Source organism: Aptenodytes patagonicus, chromosome 25 (genome assembly GCF_965638725.1).
Source record: "Aptenodytes patagonicus chromosome 25, bAptPat1.pri.cur, whole genome shotgun sequence".
Taxonomy (NCBI): domain Eukaryota; kingdom Metazoa; phylum Chordata; class Aves; order Sphenisciformes; family Spheniscidae; genus Aptenodytes; species Aptenodytes patagonicus.
In genome coordinates, this window is record NC_134973.1 from 2495857 (window position 1) to 2506262 (window position 10406).

Sequence of the window (10406 nt, forward strand, 5' to 3'; positions counted from 1 at the left end):
AACATGTGTGTGGGCACAATAAGGAAAAGACCCGAAGGGGATCCCCCGAAAGATGACATGGACCAGAAGAATGGGCCAATGGGCCCGTGAACCACAAACTGGATTTTGAGGTCAGCGTCACACAGAGATGGCGGGTGGGGGACCTCCCTTTCCCTGTGGTTGTGGGGCATCTGACAGCTACCTGTAAACCATTCTGGTGTGCAGGCTGGTGCTATGTGTGTTTCCTTGTCTTTCGGTTGATTACTTTATTGAACATTTCAAAACAGCTTATCTGTACTAATTAACGGCTTTGTTTAACTCTGTGTTTTGCTTCAGCATCCTGTGAACAGTAGCCGCAGCCTTCTCAGCACAGCTAGCACCTGTATGACCACCACCCTCTGACTTCTGACAGTCTCTGTCATAGCACCACCACCAGCGCTTTTATAACCAGCAGCCTGCTGGCTTCTCCTCTGTACCAGATAATAGTCATGGTCTTTCAGGTCTGCAACACCCCATTGCTTTTACTGATCCACTTGCTGTGGTCTCTAAGAGCATGGGGCTTCTGTCTGTGCCCCAAAGCCTGGGTCTTGCTGTTTTTGCAGTCATCTGAACTGTCCACCAGGACAGTCTTGATTGCATGCTTGGTCTCTACCTCTTATTTGCAACATCGACCTAAGGACAAGGAAACCCATATAGCACCAACCTGCACTCCACCATGGTCTTACAGGAAGGTGTAAGATCCCTCACAACAACAGGATTTCCAGCAGAAGCTGGTGGGTGCGGAACCTGTCACCTCTTATCCTGTATATCAGCGGTACCTATACTACTGACAAACACAATATGAAAATATAGAGGGAAGCAGTGCCTCCCTGCAATCAGAGGTGAAAACAGATGTCCGCAGACCCCCTCCCTCCTGTACCCAGTGCCTCTCTCTCACAGCCCGAGTCAGGTTCCTCCTCCAATAGCTATTGAAAAGAGAAAGGACTGTTGCAACTCACCTACAGACTTGGTCCTGGTGAGAAAGCGCGCCATGAAGGTGAGCACTGAAGTGGATGACACAACCAGGAAAAGAGGAGAAGAAAGGAGAGCACAGATGCAGGGAGGGATCGGCAGTTCCAGGTGTTCCTCTGCGTCTTGAGCTGCGCGTGCTAGTTGCTACCACCAGAAACACATCACCCAATAATAAAAGCTGTAATAAAACCAGGACAGGTTCCTCTTTGACAAATTAAGGAACAGTCAATTAAAGCAGCCCAGACGTTTTTTGTGGCTAAAGCATACCTTACCACTGAAAGCACCTCTGCACATGCGCTAGTCTGCTTCCTTTGCCAGTCTCAACCCACAGGATTTGCTTGTGATATGCTTTCTTCTCCACCTTGTGTCGCAGGAGGACAGCTCTGTTTGGGAAGGATGGGCAAAGCTGGCATGGATTGGAGGTGCAAGCATCAGGTCTGCGAGTCCCCCTGCCAGCTAATGGGCTTCATGGCGCAGCTGCCTCCATCTCCATGCCAGGCCACGTCTCCTTGTCACCCTTACCAGGATCTCGAGCTAAAGCACGTCTTGGGACTGGTGACTTCAGCAATCACCATGAGCTTCAGAGTAGACGAGCACTTGAGCAAGACTGCCTGGGGGATCCCTCCTGTGTCCAGCACCACAGACCATGCTTTGGAGCGTCTCCAGCCCAGGTGAATAGGCATTGTACATCACGGTCAGTGGACATGAAGAGGGTGTTTGTTTGCTATGGCCAGAGTTAATTGATCTTGCATCGAGCTTGGCTGCACTTGGCTGGGATATAAAAAAGCCATTATGTGTTATTATCAGTCTTAAATACATTCAGCTGTAAATATGGATTGTTGATCTGGAATTAAATTCACAGAAAGAGTTTTAATGCAGGTTGGGGCTGTTTTGGGTGGGCAAGGGGATTGTAAATGGGCAATACAGGGTGGAAGATTTTACATTTCCAGGCCTTCTACCAGCAGGTGTGTTTTTCCTGGTACAGAGTTGGAGGTCACCTGAAGTGTATCCAGGTGCCTCCTGCAGACTTGGGAGCACTCCAGCACAGGTGAGAGCAAAAAATACCCCATGGCATGAGGATGGGGGCCATAACTCATGGTTTGCTCACCCTAGGGTGACCCACACAGCCTGATGTCTCATGGCTCTTCCTGGCCCTGAGAAGGTACCAGCCATTCAACTGCTCTGCCTAGAAATTCCACACTTGAGAAACTGTGACTTCTTGCCCTTTCCCCATGGCACAGGCTACACCTATACTAGTAACTTAAACAATACGATGGCACAGGCTCTGGATTTAATTCACCTAAAGGCTGAAATTTGGAATGGTCCATGGCCCAGCTTTGGCATGATCCAGCTAGTGCTATGCCAAATGTGACCCAGGTGCAGTCTGGGAGTTACCAGGGCAAGCAACCATTCCCTACAGGTAGTCTGCATGTGTCCACTCCTTGGTTGCAAAAGGATTTCTCTGACATGAACATGACCCAGCCACACCAGTTAGCCTCTGGAGAACAGATTTGTCCTACAAGGGTAGATGCAGTCGTGAAGTTCAGGCGTTAGCCGACTTTCTTGCTGAGGGTCCATGAGCTCTGCAGCCAGCAGCACAAATGAAGACCCCAGATGCAATTTTACTCAAGGCTGTAGAGGAGAAAGAAGATTTGAGTTTCCCAGCACCACAGGAAGCCCTGAGTTGAAGGATTCTGTAGCACCAGATAAGAGGCTTCAGGCAGGTGGAAAATTCAAGACTTTTGCACCCCGGAAAATCAGGACCATAAGGAACTTAAGCTCAGCAGGGGGAATTAATGTAAATGAAACAAATGAGCAAGTGTGGGGAAGCCATGGAAAACAGACACAGAGCTGTGGACTGCGAATTGTTGCAAGTGGCACACGTGACGTGAGGTGAGGTGACAGATCACTTAGTCCAGATCACCTTAGTTCAGGCAGGTGGAAAATTCAAGACTTTTGTACCCCGGAAAATCAGGACCATAAGGAACTTAAGCTCAGCAGGGGGAATTAATGTAAATGAAACAAATGAGCAAGTGTGGGGAAGCCATGGAAAACAGTCACAGAGCTGTGGACTGAGAATTGTTGCAAGTGGCACACGTGACGTGAGGTGACAGATCACTTAGTCCAGAAGGTGATGTGAGATTGTAGCACGGACAGAACAAAGAGGCCATTCAGGTAATAGACTTGGCAGGACCAAACGTGGCTGACATGAAGACTTATTGTTATGTGATGAATAGTCTCAGTAACCCCTACATCTGAAGACAAATAATGCTGTGTTTTGGAGAAGCTTCCTGGTTACTGCCCTTGCTGACCCAGCAAGTGACAGCGGAGCTTTGGATGCTGAGCTCTCGCCCAGGTGAGCACAGGAAAATGCAAGGACTGAACTCCCTGTGCCAACGGGGCAAACGTCGCTCACCCAGGGATGCTAACAGGTGAACAGCTGAGACCATTTACCTTCAAAGAGGTCACCAAACGCAGTTAGTCCACAATGGATAATCCACAACGATGGATTTGCAAACACACTGGATTCATCTACGTTACTAAATAAATGGGCCAGAGACTAGTTTTTGTCCCTGAGGCCAAGTGACCCAGCTTGACTCCCATCCCCGCTGCTTCTCAGTCAACTGCAGCTGCATCCAGGCTTTTTGCTGGAATAGTCTCTGCCCTGGGCTATCCTTGGACGATGTCTAGACGCTGTTTGAAGGGCGCTGTTTGGCATGGGCTAAAATTGTGCCAAGGTGTGTGCAGTACAGATGATAATGGGACGGTGTGTAGACCTGTGCCCTGACTCCATTTAGTGTCCCGTTGCATACGTAGCATGTGAGGAAAAGCCATAGCCCAGGGCTACAGCTGAGGGGTGAGTTCTTATTTATCTAATCAGACACCTTGTCCCAAGAAAAGACAGACTCCAAGAGGACAGGGCACATGTCTCTCAGCCCCATCAGCAATATATCTCTGCTAGTATCAAGGCATTTAATGTTTGCGTTAAAATTAACTGGAAAAATGTCTCTATGTACCTCCAATTCCTTTGACAAGCTTCTGCAGAGTCTACAAGGGAACAACACTACATTTCCCTGCTCCAGTTGCTTTGGGCAGACTGCAAAGAGTAAGAGCAGGGCAAAGCGGTGGGAGGAATGCAGAATTCCTTTGCGAAGACTCACCAGGGAGCTCTGCCCAGGCACTCACAGCTGTGGTCTCCAACTGCTCCCTGCTCATCTCTTGCAGAACATTTTTTTGAGGTTTTCCAGGAACAAAGATGTTTTGGGAGATGATCATCAATAGGCAAATACCAGCATGGATCCAGGGGTAGTCCTAAACACGCAGCTGAGCTTCAGTGGGTAGGATGGGCAGGTCTTGTCCAAACACGATGACTGTTGATGCTCCCCTCCATCATCCTCAGCCTTTTTGCCTGCACAGACAAAAAAAGAAGTGTCAATAGGCACTCTCACCCTGCCAAATTTCTCATGTGGGTTTCCAACATAAGGGAGGAGGATCAGGGAGATGGGAGGGGCCCAACCCCAAATGTACAACAGGTCCTAAGATGCTGAGCATGTGGTTTGTACCTCATCATATAACCACGTGCCCTGGTTGGCATCCAGCAATGGGTTTCTGATCTTCTAGGCTAGACCCACCTCATGGCCCAGCCCAGTAACAGCAGAGCAGAAAGATGCAGCCACCAAGAACAAATTTAGCAATGCCTGATCCAGAGCCCTTTAATGTCAGCAGGGAGACTGGGATGGGAGCGTGAGGTTGGCAGCCAACCCTGAACACCAGCGGTCCCCCGAACCCTGCATTCCCTTAGCCATCTGCCTCCCTGGGTAGGCCAAACCTCATTACCACTGTCTCTCCCCAAACTGCACCATGATTTTGCTCTATCTATATTATATCACCAGTCCTGTGCCTTCGCTGGGACCACATCTCCTCCTGGAGAACACCACCACCCTTTGGCATGGGTCCGACTCCCTGGGGGATCCCAGGCCAGGCAGCCCCACTGCTGCTCCCCACAGGCTCCAGCCTCCAGGAGAGCGGCAGGGAGTGGTGCAGGACAGTTGTGAACTGTTTGTATTCCCAAGAACATGATATTTCCTTCTCGAGAAAAAAACAACCAACAATTGCTTGTGCTGCACCCAGAGCTGAACCACGCCAGAGGGATGACAGCACTAATGGCCCCACTTGCCCAAGCCATGTTCCCGCACAGCACTGAAAGACTCCAGCCTTCTTCTGGGGAGGAATCAAGTTATTTTTTCCTCATCAGCTTTGGGGATCAGATATGCTACATGTCTCCAGCATGCCCAAGTGCACTCAGCAAAAAACTGTGTTCTCTATGACAATTTATGCTCCCTTTCCTGATTCAGTAGCAGCCCAACACATGGTGTGCTGCTCCCCCCCCAGCTGTCCCCATCCTGCCCGTTCCTTGAAATCATCAAGTGTCTTTCCCAGGTCAAGAGCCAAGATCCTACATTTCTCACCATTTAGTAATCAGCACGTGATGGCGTCAGGGTAGGATTTCAGCAACTGCAAATAGTAACACCTCCAAAACCCATCTTGGTACAAACAATCCAAATAGACAGATCTGGATACTTAAGTAGAAGAAAAGCTACGCGGGAACATAGGAACATCCCTGGTGGTGAGGGAGGGCCTGATTTTTAAAAGTGATCGTTCCTAGCACACATGCAATCTGAATGCTGCCAAGAGACAGCTTTCTGGTTTAGAAACATTTCTTCCATCTCACACGAACCCATCCCACGTCGGGCTTGGAGAGACGAGAGGAAAGAGGGAGCAACCGTATTCTTGGCTCTGGAAATTTGCTTTTCTCAGCTTTGCAGAACTAGGTGATGAGGTCAATTTTCCCCGCTCCCTTGAAGACTTTTCCAGCCTGTGCCTGGATATCCCTGATGGCTTTTGAACTAAGGGACGATCACTGTAAGATTTGTTAGGGCTCATGGAGTCCCAACAGCTGTTTCTGCCCCACTGTTCTCCCCAGTCTATGCCCAGCATCTGCAAAGTGCCCGGAATCTATATGCTGAATGCTACCACAAATCTGCTGACTGGAGGTCAGCCAGCTGCCCACTGCCAATGGCTTCACTGCTTCCAATGAGTTTCATTACATCTATGGTTCTGTTCCCAATCCCAGCCCAACCTGAACTCCCAGCATCCTATGAGGATACGGACTTGAAAAAAGGGCACTGCAAAGTTATATCCACAGCTGCACAGCAGCCCGGGAGCAGAGGGCTCTTTTTGCTGACGATGTTATGAATAAATCATCAGCAAATTTGGAATCCCACTGCCTCATTGTTTAGTTTGGTTCTGGTTTGCTTTTTGCCACATTTCCTGAAGAAATGCAGTCTGTGACAGTGCTGCAGTTCGATATTTTGCCTACCCAGCATCCACATACCTGCTGGTCCCCTGTGTCCTATGTGCCTGCCTTCCCAGGGAGTCACCACCTCTCCTCTCATGTGAAAAGTCCTGCAGGAATCTCACCGCTGCTATATCTTCACTTTCATCTTCACTTCTTCCCTGCCTTTTTTTACATCCAACACAGAGGCTCTCCAAGACGGTTTCCACTGGAGAAAACAAGATTTGACCACCTCTGTGTTCAAAGCTATGCTCAAGATCTGGGGAAGGGTCAGGGGAGCTCACAAGACAACAGCTATTTCATAGGTTTTTACTTTTTAAGACCAGGAAAGACCACTCCATCCTCCAGCTGGGCCTGGAAGGACATCATCCACAGAGGGACCAGCTGGCTAAAACACACCACCCCAGGAGGTATTAAGGTAGGTTTGGGAGCTTTTGCCTGGCTTTAAAATTCAGCAGGTGAGGATCGAAGCTCTTTTTTTCCTCTCTGAAATCATTCCGCACCCACTGCTCTCATCCCACAACATTAAGAATGTGCTATAACCCAGCCACGAGTGTGGATGGCAAAACAGAGCATGTCGGGGCATTTCAGAGGCAGCTCCAATGCTACCCATAGGCCCTGCCATCGCCCCAAGCCTCCACTTCAAAACAGAAGGTAGATAAGATATTGCCTGCTAATGGCTTTCCATATAAATATTAGGACCTTCCCTCTCAACCAGTTTACTCTGTGCACTGACCCCCTCGCCAGGGTCACAGGGAATGGGAAACTGTGGGAGGTCCCCAAGTTTTATAAACGAGGGGTTTTCCCTGCATAGACGCATACCATGAGGCACCTGGGAGCCAAAGACACTGATTAATGGTACCAAGAAGGTCTGTTGTAGGGGAGCAGCATCGGAGCAGTGCTGGGGAGGGATTACTGAGAGATTTAGCAGTTCAGGTGGATTAAGGGTGATTAGTCAGTTGTCTGCCATGGGTCTCCACAAAAAAAAAAAAAAAAATTAAAAAATGGCCAAGGGCTGAAAATCATTTAGCATGAAAGCAGGAGACAAAAACGCAGTTATTCCCTTTGGGTTTGATGAAGTCGAGGTTCAAATGTGGATCCAGGCACCTAATATGGGCTGATGGGTGGATGCACAGCTGGTCTGAGGAGTGGGCGAGACAGAGGTTACCTCCAGCAGCAACTTGCCATCTCCTCCACTGCACCACGTGCAGCTCCCATCGGCTCCCTGAGCCCCTTCATGCCCAGTGGCTCAGCTATAGCCACTGTGTGGGCAGGACCCTGGTGTCTCGGGGGCTGCAAAGACAAATCGTAGCTCCCCACGCGTGAGATAACGACCCAAACAGAGAAGAGGAAGATTGGGTCTTACCAGACACTGGCCACACCCTCGCAAAGCATCCTTTGGAAAGGCCGAGCTGCACCCCGGAGACGGCCTGCTTGCAGCTGATTCCAGGTCTCCAGCTGCACACTTTGTTTGCCAGAAGAAAGCAGATTCGGGCAGTGACCCCCCGTACACACAGCATCTATTTTTTTCCAAGAAAAGGCAAAGGGAGGGTCTAGAAGGGGAAAATGTAATGGACAAGTAGCTGGAAATGTAACTAATAAAATTATAATGAAGACCACGCTAGCAACACATCTCTTGTTTCAGAGGAAATCTAGATAAACAAATAAGGTGCAGCTGAAGGACCACGGGTCTCAGACTGTAAAGAGTAACACAGGACACACCGCCCTATAATTTGACTCTTGCAGAGGGGACCATTTTGGAGTTCCCCGAGCATGCTTGACTCAAGCTATTTCCTCAAGCCTTCCCTAAGGATGGGGCGGACGTGGAAGAGCCAACGAGGCAGTGAACCGCCCTCCCCCAGCTAATGAAAACCAGCACCCCGGCAAGGGTTTGTCAGGAAAGCACAAAGCAAACCCCGATGGAATGGGAGCGATTCAGGGAGCTGGGGCTGGGCAGGCACGCTCCCACGCCAGGACAGCTCCCAGCTGCTATATGCAGCCTTGTTTAAAACACCATTTCTCTACAGGGTTGACAAGTCCATGGTAACACCAGGTGAGCACCATGGGCTCAGCCCCTAAAATCTTGCCCAAAACCAGCGGCAGGATCCACTGGGAGATGTCCTGGGAAGGCTTTGGTAGAGCCAAAGATCAGCCAAGGTGTCTATCCCACTTCCTGAGATCTCATTTGGGGCCAGCCAGGGGGATCTGTTTCATTTATTTCAAAATGCTTCATTTTGGGCTGCAGCAAATTGGGCTGTTTTGCTGTTTATTTTTGCATCGTACTATGCTGTCCTCAAGTTTCTAAACAGAAGTCACTTCCAACCACAAAATGGAAAATGTTCCTCTTGCAAACGGAAAATGCAAACATTTCCATTGTGGCCACACAGGTTTTTTTCTCCCCACCCTACTAAAATCTTTCTGCATTGAGAAATCCATCTGCAACGACGCTTGGCTGCAAAAAAGGGTTCAAATCGGCCTTTCTAATAACAACTTCCCAAAGCTGAAGCTTTTGGGAAGCTGCTCCCAAGTTGTTCCAAAGTGCCTGCTCCCAAGATGACCACCTCTTTGCAGAGCCTGAGGGAAACACCCTGCTCGTGGTGCCCATCTCGGATTTGTGCTAGGGATAGGACAAAATTCAGGACACACACAAGATCTAACAAGCAGCACATTTTCCCAGCATTTGGCCACTGTTGTTTGAGAGGGATGAATGGCCAAGAGGAAATCTGAAGCTATTTTGGCCATTAAAAATACAGGGCGGCCACCTCACTTATCTGCTTACAGGTTGACCAAACCATGCTGCTTTTCGATGCTTCATCTCCCACCGTCGATCTGAACCAAGCTTCCCAGCCCAAGCGGGGCCCCGTTTGCAGACTCCCTCCCAAGAACCATGCTCGGACCTGGCGGCAGTGTGGAAGGAGGCTCAGCTGGTTCCCATCCACGTCCTCCCAGCAGCTGCCCCCAATGAGCTCCAGATGCAGGACTGGGTGTGCAAGGGCACAAGGCACTGTGCTAGAGGGAGAAGGCGGAGGCAGCCGAGGCTGCTGCTTTTATCTCCTTCGCTCTGTTTATGAAAAGAGAATTAGCGTGTGGTTGCCAACAATTTACTCTGGCGAGGGCGCTCCTCCAGAAATACTTTTACTGCCGTCACAGCGAGCAGACATGGCTCGCCTTCCATCAGCCTTCTCACCACCAGCCGGGGCTGCTGATACCCGAGCCCCAAGAGTGGCGACTCATTGCTGGGGAAGCTGCTGCTTGAGCCCCTCCCAGCCTCTCACAGTGGGTCCGCATGGGTGGGTGGCCAAGCAGCCGGGAGCAGTTGCAGGGAGAGCAAAGCCCACTCTGCTCAACTGCCTTCCCAGAGGTTTCTCCTCCTCAGGCACAGAGGGTGCAGCTGGCTTTGCCTTTGGGGTACCCCAAAGGCTGTGGCACCCCATGCGTCACATCCCGACTGGGATGCAAAGCCCTGCAATCCTCTGGGCAGGGAAGGTTTGCACACTTCTGTAAATGTGCATGTAAATAGCTGTAAAATGAGCATGCTGGGCTGCAGGAGGCTTTTTCCCCAAGAACCCGCATCATAGAACTCAAGAAGGCACCACTGTGGCAGCCTTGGGGAAAAGGGATTTAAGATCTAGTATTTTAGAGCAAAACTTCACCCTCTGAGCGCTTTGAATGATACAGAAGGTAGGTGACAAGCAGTGCCCTTGGGCACTGTCTGGGCCTGTCCCTTGGACAGGCAGCTCGCCTGTGCTGCTGTGCCGCCCATGGACGTCGTGGTTCTGGAGAGCTCTGCTGGATTTGGGACAGGATGGGAGTCCAAAAACTGGAAGAAGCTGAAGCCCCATTTCCCAGCAAGATGGGGTCGGTACCGGTGTTTTCCCTCCCAGCACTGCGTAGGCCTGCTGATAGATAATTGGATTAAGAGTGAGCCAGCATCTGCTCAAGGTTATTTATTGCTTTTAAGAGGCGAGCTTTATTTGGAATTATTTTTGTCTTATCTTATTTTTGGTACCTGTGTTGGGTCCGAGTTATGGAAACGTCCTGGATGCACCAGCATCCCTTC